This window comes from Triturus cristatus, chromosome 12, assembly GCF_964204655.1.
Source record: "Triturus cristatus chromosome 12, aTriCri1.1, whole genome shotgun sequence".
Lineage (NCBI taxonomy): Eukaryota > Metazoa > Chordata > Amphibia > Caudata > Salamandridae > Triturus > Triturus cristatus.
The window spans coordinates 622,675,869-622,689,083 of record NC_140595.1 but is presented as its reverse complement, the minus strand read 5'-3'; positions in this window follow the sequence as shown (position 1 = coordinate 622,689,083).

The window sequence follows — 13,215 nt, the reverse complement described above, 5'->3', positions numbered from 1 at the left end:
GGTGAGTGGTTGAGGGTATGTAGTGAAGTTGAGGACCCGTACAGTGGTATGTGAACAAATCTCACTTACTGAAGCCTGCTTGCTGCACCATATACCATGCACCCTGACATCTAGCCATGTCTGTCTATGTTAACGACTTGTGGACACAACCAGAGAACTTTCAAGAACCTGGAGATCCGTCACTTTACCCTCCTACATCACCAACCTCTTGTGGCATGAGAGTCCTTTGTTCGTTCACTTCAGCACCAACTCACAGAAACTCTGCCATTGCATCTGCAACGTTATTCTCACAGGGAACATGGATCACACGGATAATTACGTTACGAGTAATGCACCCAAAAATGAAAACATTTCATTGATACCATCAGACTGCAAACTAAAAAGTGTAAAAAAGGAAGACAAGGCAGCAGGCCTTTTCCATCTATGCACACAGAATTTGGAAGAACATTCCCATATCCATCAGGCCCGCCCAACACTGCTCCTATTTTGGAAAGAGTTGAAGAATCACCTCTCTAAGGAACACTGCATCACAATGAATTAATCGTCCAATGCCCAACTTTCTCTCTTATTACTTGTTGGCTTCATGCTTGTATTTGACCCTGAATGGTCCTTTGGCTAGGGTCACGGTATCGAAATACCACATGCATCTGTATTCACATAAACTTAGGAGCCCTTTCTCTTACACAGCCAACCAGATCTTGAGCAGAGCCATCACTTTCTCAGTGTCCAAACTAAGGTCCAGCCTCACTTTTTTGCACTGCACCAAAGAAACCACCAGTAGAATGGCAAACAAGGTGATGCCTTCACCTTTCTGCATCAACAACTTGGACCACTTTACTGCACACCACCTGCACTGATAATACAGGATAAAAACTTCCTCTCTAGTAGCATCTGCATGTACCTGCACAATCTACATAGGGATGTATGAAGTTTAATTATGTGTTTCCCTGGTTTTCCTATGACTACCCCCATTTAAAACTGTCCTGGCTGCCCACTCATGCACCTACGGGTACTTCCCATGAGGGTGCAGCCTGTTGACCAACGTTGCTTGCTTGATCACATCTCAGTACAGAAAGGGAGTGGTCCCAGTCTTACAATTCAAAAAACATGCAATTAAATGCCAGCCGGCATTAATTCAAATTACACAACACAATAAAGCGTTCAATATTATTTAATCATATGAGCTTCAGAATAAATCTGGGACACCGTACTATATCAAGTGCCCCACGAGGTGGGGGAAAGAAAGGGGAAATAGTAAGGTGCGCTTTGTGAGGATTGGGGGAGGCAGAGAGAAAGGTAGTGACATCAAATACATTACAATTAGAGGCAGCTTCACTCGGCTAGAAAATAATCATGGAGACGTGTAAAAAGGCCATTGTTTGCAATACAAGTTTGTAGTTATACAATGTTGGTTGTGGTTCTAAAAAGCCTATGGTGCCAAGATTTATATTTTAAAAAATTTAGCCTTCTACGTCAAAACAACAAACACAAAAATAGAGACCCGTATAGTGACTGAATGGCACAATTTGAGATCAGAAAGCCTAGGAATTTTCACAGCTTCCCCATTTGACCAAACTGTGTGATCCTAGGGAAATATTCTTTTCACCACGCTTCCTTGTTTTCTATTGCATTTGCACTATCAAATATGCAAGATCAAGGTGTGTGCTATACAAGCACCTCTTGTGTGTGAAATTCAAACTGACTATAGTGTTGTTCCATGTAAGAATCCAGGCCACATATCTGGTTCACATGACTAACGGCATGGCAGGGGCCTGGGGCAGCATGAATATTTTCAATTTCATGTTTAAAACTGTCGCTTTTACAAATGCCTCTCAATGCTGTGATATAACCTGATGTACCAAGTTGCAACTTCACGTTAAAGAAATGCACTTTTTAATTTTGAAGTGTCTTTTTCATATTCTTAAATGGGGTTTGTTGCATAGTTTACGTGTCAAATATTTTTAGGGCTCGGCTCGTGCATGGACTCGTGGAGCCCAGCCAGACCCTTGGTGTGGCACTCCACGTTAGCTTTTTTGGTTTGGCCACCTCTACTGACACCATCACCAGTCACACAAAGAGAGGACAGTAGTCATTCTCCCCACCTCACCTCTGAGCGCGAGCCCTGGTCTCGGTCCATCTTACAGGGAGGGCCCATAGTGAGGGTTTCCTGGTTGTCAGGTTGACTGGCAGAAACAAAAGATTGCAGAGACTGTTCGCGGATAGTGTCATAGCAGAAAGGAGTTCCAAGGGGAATTTCTGTCCCAACATCACACAATCCAAAAATTGCTGGAATCTGGGGGACTAGCATAAACATTCATCACACAAAGATTGTAGAAGGTTTGAATAGATTATCCAACAATAAACAGCCAACCTGCATGGACATGAATGTGAATTTCCACCGCAAAGTGACTATGCAGCAAACTGCAGTCCTGTGGATAAACCAGGAAGATGTGCAAGGCTTGATTCATGTTGCATTCCACCAGATCTGCCTCTGAGCCACTCTCCCACACTAATGGTATGTTCTGATCCACACTAGCAAAAATCACTGAATAATCCTCGTGTAGAATAATCATTCATCTGCTCCCCTTTTAAGCAACACTTTAGGTCATGAGTTAATGTGCGGACACCCTTTAATCTTACACATTCCAATATTCATAGTATTTCACCGTCCTCCCTTCTGCTCCCTCTTTTCATATATTCTTCTTCATGGCCTCTGGAATTTAGTCAGTTCATCTGAATTTCTCCACCCATCTTCTCACACTTTGCCTTCTGCAGTGAACTTAAAACCAAAACAGATACTGTCCTTGAGAATATTCAGCCTACTCCTGAGAAAGCCCCAACCTAACTTGTAAAGGGATTTTTCCTTAGACACCTCTCCCACTTTCCTCTTGGGATGTTGTACCATTCCCTAATGGTCAGAGGCATTGTATAACAGGGTACCTGGCCCTGCACTTTGAGCAAGTGTGCTAACACATGAAAACCCCCAGCATGCACACAGTCTGTTGAAGGCACAAGCTACACAGAGTTGTCCCGGTCTGATCTCCCACTATAGCAATGGGAGGTATTAACGAAAAGACCCGCATGGTAGCAAAACCCCCTGGGGATGTGCAATGTCTTAACTGACTAATGTAGCACCGTCCACTGCAATCCTGGGCCCTTGCTTAGCTCTCCCCACATCACCTCCTAATACTCGCTCATCCCTGCCTTAAACTCGTTGTCATGACACACCTGACAAAATTCCCCAGATTTCACTGAAGTCTTTCTAATACCCACCATGTACTCAAAGAGCGCCATGCATCATTCTGTCCAGCGTTCATGGAAAAATGCTGAGGTTCAGGTCACCATCGTGAGAGGTACCTGTGGCCACCATGTCGGGATGTGTTCCTTCGGTTATGATATTTCCTGCATTTCCTAGTTCTTTAAGCAGCAACTTTAACAACCATACAAACTTCTTTCAGAATCTTTTTGTTCGTAAATGACATCAATGCCTTAGTAATTACCATGGGCTGTAGCTTTTTTACATTTGTGCCAGACCCTGTTGGGGTCCACAGGGATGACAGGGGCTATTGGGCCTCACCCATGGTGGTTGAGGTTGTGGGCAACCCGGATCTGTTGACTGGGTGTGAGTGTTTGATTGGTTCTGATGCTCCGTCCATCACCACCCCCTTTTGTACCGCTTTGTTCGCCATAAGTTGGCAGGGTATGCTCAGACGTCAGTCCCTTGCTCACTTTGCCACTGGATTCAAGCAAGCCTGGCTGAAGACGGCTGAAATGCCAGAAACCGGTCCCAGGAAGCTGGTTTCCGGTCCAGGGAAGGCATGGCTTGGCAGTTCGGGCTGGACTGTTCCCATGAGGCACAGGGTCAGACTGATTTGCATATGGCCATGTCTGAACTGGGGTGGCAGAGTGGGCTAAAGAACTTAACAGCAAGACTAAATGCAATGCAAAGCAATGGATGTGACACAAAGAATTAGCAGAATGCTGCATTCTATCAGAGAGATGCTATAAACCCGGTAATCGTCGTCCTTCCCGCAAGGGCGCAGGTTCCCACTATTATTGTTCCCACTCTTCCATGGCTTTAAGCAGAATTAGACTTGGTTGTATCTCAGATATTCTCATTGTTTTAGGATACAGCTCAGTTCAATATTTTATTGTTCCTTTAGCATCAAACAACAGCCTCTAGCAGGCGCGCCACATTGGCTTGCACACCTTCATGTCTCTTGTTCCCTAGTGCAGGCTAAGTTTTGTAGTTTACCTGCAAGTTACTCTCAACATTCTCATGTGTGCAACTCTTCCTTGTTGGGTCATGGTGGCAGCCTTTACGAGGGGCATTGCAAGGCAAATATGAGGAGGCGGGTCTCCGCAGCAGCACCCTGCTTAGCATCAGTTCTCTCTGTTGGCTGTGGGCAGGCGCTCAGAGGTAGTTGCGCCTCCAGACTGCATCTTCTTCCGGTGATATCTTCAGGCAGTGGCAGCCTTTGGCAGGTAGAACTCTGTGCAAGGGTGATGCAGTCCTTTGCCCCTCAGTGGTGGCGGCAACACCAGGTGATCAAACCAGTGACCAGCTGCTGGTGGACATGTTCTGGCACAAAGTTGGAACAGCCAGGGGCAGCGCCTCTGCTATGGCGGAGAAGCATCGCACCACTGCTTTCAAGCAGCGAGAAACATAAAATGACAATAACAGAGTTATTGTCATTTTATGTTTCGTGTCCTGCTGCTTTGCGGTGGGGGGGCGGTTGGGCGGGGCTGCTCTGCTCTTTGGGCAGGGGAAGAGTGGTTTGCCCACACCTAAAGTGCTCAATGACTGTTTGGTCGGCCCTCTTGGGCTGCCCAAAACAGTCCTGTGCACTTCCTTGGTCTCCATGCAGGCTGCATTACAGCCTGCATGGAGAACATGCCCATCGCTCCAGCCCCTGGCTGAGCGCCATGTCACGGAGCTCAGACCAATCACAATGCTGCATTGCAGCATTGTGATTGGCTTTGGGGAGGGAGCCTGGTTGCCTGTATCCTGTTCCTGTCGGAGGCAGGAAAGCAGGAGCATACGTGGGACTCTGCCTCGAGGTAAGTTTTATTTAATTACGATATCCGCCCTGCGTGTGACACCTGCGCCCCCCTCCCCAATCCCTTCGCGCCCACCCCACCACCCGCGAGCCTTGTCGCCCACGAATGGGAACAGCTCACTTCACGAACTGCATAAAAATGCCAGGGAAACAATCACAGCATGGGTCATCTGGCATACAAATAATTATAAGTTAATAACCTATGTACTTGCTAACTGTATTAGTGATTGTATAAAATGTTTTTCCTTGTTTCACATTTTTATTGAGACAACTACAACTATTTAGAGGTTTCAATTGTACTGTTTAAAACTACAATGATATTGATATGTGAAGCGCTCCGATACTCATTCCTGGGTCTTGTTCGCGCTACATAAAACACGAAATAAATAAATTCATACATACTCTCTAGGGCCATCAACTTTGACTGGTGTTCCATCCCGCTTGCTGGGAACACACAGGCCTCTCTTCCTAGACAGTCCCTTCTCCTGCAAGGTCAGGAACACTCCAGCCCTGTCAGCTGGCAGGCTTCTGGACTCTTTAGGCAGATCCTCAGCTCCTCCAACAGAAAGTGTTCATTTCAGGTAATGTCCCTTCACCTCCGGTAAACTGTCAGGCAGGCATCCGGCCTAGTTCCACAGCAGGTCTTCGAGTACTCTGTGGGGCACTTTTTTGGTCAAGAAGAACTTGAGACTGAAACAAAGTAGTGTGTCTTGTATCTCACTTATATACATTTTCCAGCCAAGAGATGTGGCTGCACTATCTCAAGCTTCAGAAGCAGTTTGGGTTGGTTCTCTTTCAAGTGTCCTTTTCAGGCTGCTCCCCAGTCACACTCTTTGGAAAAGTGAGGCTTCTCACAGAGGGTAGCACTACGGCTGACTCCAAACAGAAGCGCCCACAATTTGGGCGCAATGAAGAGTGAGTTTTCTACACAGGACATTCGTTGGCCATCCTCAAGCAGTAATCACATAGAAGGGCATGCCTAGTCTAGAAACTTTATCACCTCAAACAGAAACTGGAGACCTACCATTTACCCCCAACATATCAAATGGCAGTGCTCAGGAAGAACCAATCAGCAGCCCCTGGTTAAAGTCTTCATGGAATTTCTACACAGTGTGTCTGGGTCTCCACCTTCCAGTGGCATAACAAAAGTTGAGGGGGCCCCCCTGCAAGGTACATGGAGGGACCCCCACTCCGGATTAAATCTCAGGCCCAACTACTGTGCCGAGGGGGCCCCCCTAAAGCTCAGGGGACCCCACACCGCGGGGAATGCGGGGGCCTGTGTTACGCCACTGCCTCCAGGCACAGCCATGCAGGCAAAATAGGCAATACACCTCCCGTGTCTGGGGACGCTATCCCTCCATTTTGTGCCATGCCACAGTCCGGGACATCCAAAATGGTTTCTTCTGGCTTCAGTACTTCCATACACACAGGTACACACACACACACACACACACACACACACACAGGTTGGCAAGTTGCGGCATAGTTAAAGAACCACCAGCATTGGAGGACCAAACCTTGTCCTACAGTGATCAGCCAATGGGGGAAGAGGGATTGGATGTGACCTGTAAAGGGAGGTCTCCCGAATAAGGAAAAACATTTCTGGCTGAGAACACCCCCCTATACAGTGTTTGCATGTTAAGTATTTTCTCCCTTAGCTGGGTAATACCAGGCACATTGGTGAGAACATGCCCTTTGACCTCCCTGTGATATTTGTTCTATGAACGTATTTTGACATATGTTGATGAGCAGTAGCTTAGCCCGTGTGTCTTGGGCCCTAGTGGAAGGAACAAAATAGTCCCCCAGGCTGCTCTATGAATTATAAAATATAGCAAGAATAAAGATTAAGGGGGGCCCTCGGGCCTCGGTGCCACTGCACCTGTTGCACCAAACGAAGCTACGACCCGTTGATTGATGAGTTCTGCATCAAATAACTGCACCCCATAATGGCCACTCCCGCAGTGATGACGAGTTTCACTGATTAGGAGGGGGAGCTGGGTGTGGGCAGGGCGTAAAAGGGGTGCGGCCTGGCATCAAGCTGGCCTGGAAGAGAGGAACATTGCATCCATTCATACCAGTATAAACTGCCTGCGGAGCTGGGTGCCCGGATTAGAACGCCCGGCTGGCACCGCCATCTGCATTAACACTGGACCTGCGGCTGGCTCCCTTCCACCTGACAGGAATGGCGCGCATATTTATAAGTTATTTTCCATCCACTGTTGCAGACGGGGAAAGCATCCGGCTTTATTTAGAGCAGAGAGATTCTTTCCTCCTCTCCAACAGGTGGATTCGTTGCATTTAGACGCTCCCCTTGGATATAGGCCCAGCTTTTACTATAAAGCGTTTTCCTTTAGGATTCTGACGCCTATTAATACCACACAGAATGACACCGCGTGCTACCCAAAATATGAAGTTGGTCAGGGGAGTGCCTGCTACAAAACAGCAGTCACATAGCGCAGTGGCGACGAGGCGAGCCCCCAGAGTCGGGCATGCCTGAGTGGAACTGCAAGAACTCCAGGCAGACAGGTGCCTCCTAAAGGCCTGCAGCAGGAGGGACCCTGCTCGAACCCTACTGCCCTTTCAGATTAAAAGAGCTCTCTGGAAATCTTACGATTTTCCTGGAGGCAGGGGTTCACTTCTTCTCTTGCTCTAAAAAAAAGTGCATTGCTCCTGTCTTCACCTAAGGTGCAACACAACCGTAAAACATTGAATTAATGTACCCAAGACACGATTTATCTTAATCTTTAAAAAATGTTAGATTGTCCCCGATTGTGAGTTTAGGGGTGATGGAGGGATAGGCCTGAAAAATGCTGTAAACCACCACATACATACTTGTAGGTTTGCAGCCATTCACAAACATTTCAACGGTAGAGATTTCTACCCTGTAAATGCACGTACAACTGATCCTGAAAAAAAAAGCAGTAGTAGTGGCCTTTCTAGAGGGGAAGGGGGGAGAGGGGGAAGGGCACACCTCATTCATGTAAGTATTAGGTAAAGGGGGTTCACCAAAGGAAACATTATTTTGCCCAGTCAGGGCTTTAAATGGGCAGGTACTCTCCTGTACTCCTTTTCCCCCACTCTAGATTTTAGATAGGACTAGCTAAAATTTCACATTTCGATTAAGAAGTTGGGCGAAGCAGTCAACATTCTCCCTTCAGCCACTATGAAATGTTGCCCTTTTCCCAACTTTGCTCCCAGAAGACCTTTCCCAGAAAATAGTTTCTGCAAGAAAATTCTCTTGGATAAAAACAGTATATGAGAGAATTTCCTAACAGAATTGGATTTTCTTATGGAGTTTCTCAAATTAACGTTTTATAAGATTTCACTATTTTTTTTCTTTACTTTTCATAAAGTTCAAGAAAGCATTGAAGTTTAAAAAAAATGAAAGTCTTAGTGGGAAAACTTTGCAATTTCACACACACTAAAGAGGATGATTAGGAGGAGAGTTTTATTTGCATTATTGGAATTTAGATATCCAATTGCAAACTCCTCTATAACTACATATCTGTACTTATTTGTTTTGGAATTAAACTTTAGTCAGAAAACATAATGGACCCTTATTAGATTCTAATTCGAGTTTAGCTGGCAGAATATTGGTATAAAGACTACTCCTCTAAATGCTGATGAAACCTGACATGGAAATTTCAATGACAATGTGAAGAGGAAACTGAAGGCGTAACTTGAGGAGAAAAGAAGGATAGAAATTTGTGAGCAAGATCTAACCAATTGGAAACAAATATCTTGAAAAAGCAAAAGTTTTAGATGCAAAGCGCAGAATGTTTACGAATATATATTGTTTACACAGTGACAAGTTTCCTTACCCTTTCTCCCTCTCTACCACACATACCTTTTTACTTTGCAACACCCTTCCTTAGAACTTTGTTTATTGGTATTCCAAGAAGGCAGCTCCTGGGTCCATGCTGCAGAAGGTGATAAGGGACACATACCTCTCCCATGACAAAAATATACATTGAATTAAAATAATTCTCCCCCGGGGGGGGGGGGGTAGCGTCCCTTAGATGCACTGCTGAGTACCCAATGCTTTTCCGTTTGTTCTGGTCATGTGGCAACAACTTGCACGCAATTTCATTGGTTGGGTCATTTATTTATTAGAAGCTTGTTTATTCCAGAATTTCACCCTTCAAGAATATTAGGATATCTAATGCGAATCACATTTCCACAAGTGCATTGATGCAGTAAATCAAATCTTATTATTCAGATAGACGTCTGTTACAAATCTTCGTAAACTTATCTCCCAACGAAGGGCCACATTAGCCCGAAATGCATTGGGATGAATAATAAAAAAATTAATTTACCGCATCAATGCACTTGTGGAAATGGGATTTACATTAGATATCCTAATATTCTTGAATGATGAAATTTTGGAATAAACAAGCTTCTAAAAAATAAATGACCAAATCAATGAAATTGCGTACAAGTTGTTGCCACATAACCAGAACAAACGGAAAAGCATTGGGTACTCAACAGTGCATCTAAGGGACGCTACTCCCTGGGGGCAGCATTATTTTAATTCAATGTATATTTTTGTCATGGGAGAGGTATGTGTCCCTTATCACCTTCTGCAGCATGGACCCAGGAGCTGCCCTCCTGGAATACCAATAAACAACGTTCTATAAAGCTCTAAGGAAGGGTGTTGCAAAGTAAAAAGGTATGTGTGGCAGAGAGGGAGAAAGGGTAAGGAAACTTGCCACTGTGTAAACAATATATATTCGTAAACGTTCTGCGCTTTGCATCTAAAACTGTTGCTTTTTCAAGATATTTGTTTCCAATTGGTTAGATCTTGCTCATAAATTTCTATGAGCAAGGTGGGGGGGGGAGCGCTATTTTCATTCATTTAGACTCTCTTTTGATCAGAAAGCGCTACCTTATTGGTCGCCACCAATTATCAGCAACACATTTACCTTGGATACAAATCAGGCGAAAATAACGAAGTGCGCGAGACAACTTCAAGTACAAATATGCATTGGCCTTGGGCTGAACAGGGCCCCCTGCAGGTCTGGTGGGGTCCTTGGAAAGTTGGGGGCCCCTCTGAATCACAGGACTCCAGGGGCCTGAATTATGCCCCTGCTCCGGTTAGATACATGGGGCGGGCCATGAACCAGAATTGAATCCACTTCTAAGGTACACTTCCCATCAGTGCTTAATTTGGGCCGGAGCTTTCCGGTGCTTAGCACCGGCACCTTTTTCTCAGGGCCGGGTCTACAATTTACAACTGCACGACTGCACTGCAATCTATACATGTCAAACAGTAAATTAAATATATTTGCCTTACTGCAGTGTTCATTTCACACTCTGACAGAGTCTCCGGAGCAAGTCCGTCGGTGAAGAAGAGTGTTTTGTGCAGTGTTCAGAGAGCGAGCTCGTAAGCCCGATAATAAATCAATCTCTGCCACCGCGAATCTATTTGGTCTCAGTGTTGCTGGTGGGCGGGCCGAACATTAGGATGTAATTGATTCTACTATGGGGGGTAGAGGGCTGCGGCAGCGTGCCGTGCGTAACCTTCTATGATTCCAGGGACGGTGGACCACGCCCATCCCCAACACACACGCACTTGCGCACGAGTCACCATCAGGGCAGCACCAGTTAGCAAGATGTGAAGCAGCAGCAGGCCTGCAGTCCTGGCAGTGCCACCACGCAGTGAGTAATAAAAGAAAATGCTGCTTTTACTGCCGCGTGTTGACGGTCACCAGAACTGAGTCAGAGTCTGAGGCCCCAGCAATAAGGCCCCAGCAGTCATGCCACCGGAGTCGAGTGGGGCACTGTGTGCAGTGCAATGCTCCGAGGCTGCCGGAAGGTCATGGCCTTTGCTTAATTAATTTTAACCCATGTCTGTCTAAAGTGTCTGACTCTGACCTGCTTGCTCAAAAGAAATTAAATCGATCATAAAAGCCAAAGCGCCAGTGGAATTAAAAAAGATGTGATAATATTTCTGTAAATCATAACCACATCATGTGATTTGCACGGTGTAGGAAGTACCACTAGGCCGGAAGTAGTGCTCTGGTCTGCGCAGCCTTCCTGTCCATAGACGGCGGTTCCTGCTGGTTGAGGAGCCCCTGTTTTATGTTCTTAGGTACTAAAACAAAACACTGCGAATTGCTTTCACCATAAAGGGACGGTAGCAGCAGAAATAGATATATTTCATGGCAGCTGTCAATCCCGGCGACCTTGAGGCCCAGCCGCGGCCGCAACCCTTCTTGGTCACTTACATTCACACAGTGAGTGGGCCGTGCGTGACGCGTGCACTGCACAGTTGACTGTGCGTGCGCTGTGCTTTGAAGGTGAACGGGCGCGGGAGTCGGGACCAGGAGGAAACACACTGGCGGCAGTAGTACTGTGTGTCTGGCACACACACTGATTTATTGGGGCACCAGGGGCGGGCTGGATTTTGGTTCTCTAACTTCTAACTGTTCTGATAGGGGGGAGGGGGGGGGGGGGGTAGGGGCCGCTGTACGCGCGGCAGCGTGCGCAGATTTTAGTCACATGACCGCTCGCGCGCGCCACGCCCCTGCATAACCACCGCAGCCAGTATCACTGCAGAGCTAACCTAAACCAGGACATTACTGCTGGTGGTTCTGGTAGCATTGTTGGGTACTACTACTGGGTAGAGCAAACAGCAGCAGCAGTGCACCGGGCCGCCTAATCTTGTAAGAAGTTATTCACTGAGCCGGACCGTACCACGAGTAACGGTAAGAATAAGATTGAAGTTAATTGCCATTCCAATACCGTCAGGCGTCAGTACTGAATAGCGTGTAAAAACGCTGTATTTTTATTTTGGGTAGTGTGTGAGTGAGGGTCTGGATTCCGGTTGCATTGTAAGATCACCAGCATGGGGCGGGGGGGAGAGGGGCAGCTCTATAATACTGATTATTTATTAGGAATAAAAATAGGATGCAAATGCTGCCTGAAATTCAGATTCACTAAAGGCTCACCGGCCATTGCGGTATACCATATAGTCGTGCTGGCGCCGCAGTACTGTACTGACCTGCGCTGCGTAGGCTGCGGGTTTAAATAAAACTACTAGGCCCTGCTGCCCTAGCCTACCCACCCAGCCGCTTGCTGACTTGTTGTCCAAAGATGGCGGCTGGTGCGCGCAGCGGATCCCGATGCCTATGGTAATGGTTTCACTTTCTTTCTCGGGTGTGGTGTGGCGTTGTCGCAATGGATAGTGATGCAGTATATAATATTATTTTTTAAAGTGATTCCCGGGGGTTCAGGTCTCATTGTTCTTGTATTATATTTGTTGGTATGTTTTAGTTGTTGTCGACATCTGAGTGCAGAGTGCACAGCCTGTTGGGTATGAATAGTACATTGTTGTGCAAAGCAAAATTCCCCCCCACCCCACCTCCCCACAGTAGTAACCATATAATGCTAACCCCTACCAAATGTTTACCCACACTGCTTAGAACAAGCACACGTGACCGACACAAATTTCGATCAGCAGCTGAACAGCTTTCTCATGGGAATCGTTAAAAGGACATTGAAAAGAGAAATGCAAACTCTAAATGCTGAGCTGGTTATCGGTGATTCCCTGCCAAGCACTAGGGCCAGACTAGAGACTTCAGAAGCGACTGAACTGACAATCATGTATAACATCGCACAATACAAAAATCAAAATGGTATCCGTCACGAGGAGAGCAGGGGCGACAGACTACAAGGGGCGGACTGGTGGAAGGTGCGAGAGATCACGGATAGTGTCTTTTGTGATTCACAGGGAGACGATTGGAAATCGGCCACAGCGGAGGAAGCACCTACAGACGTCTTCCCCTTTAACTGGAATGTGCTTCCTGGTAATCACGCCCCCTACGATGACGAGGAGGTCGGTTACCCAAGAAGACTCCAGGAAGATCGAGGCGTGGTGTGTGGCTACACCGGAGCGGGAGACGGAGAAGTAAGAGCAGCAGAGCAGGAGAACGGAGAATCGAAGATCGAGGAGACAGGAGCGACTACGTCGAAGGAGGAGAGGCCGGAGACGGGAGGACTCCGCACCCACGTTCCGCCGCGCCCACGGAGGAGCGTGGCTGACCCAGGTACGTGAACGTTTCACGGGCTGGGTCGGGAGAAGGCTGAGTGATAGTCTAAGAACCGCTCGCCGCCTCACGTGTATATAGCAAGAACACTTGACCCTTTTCCTTCC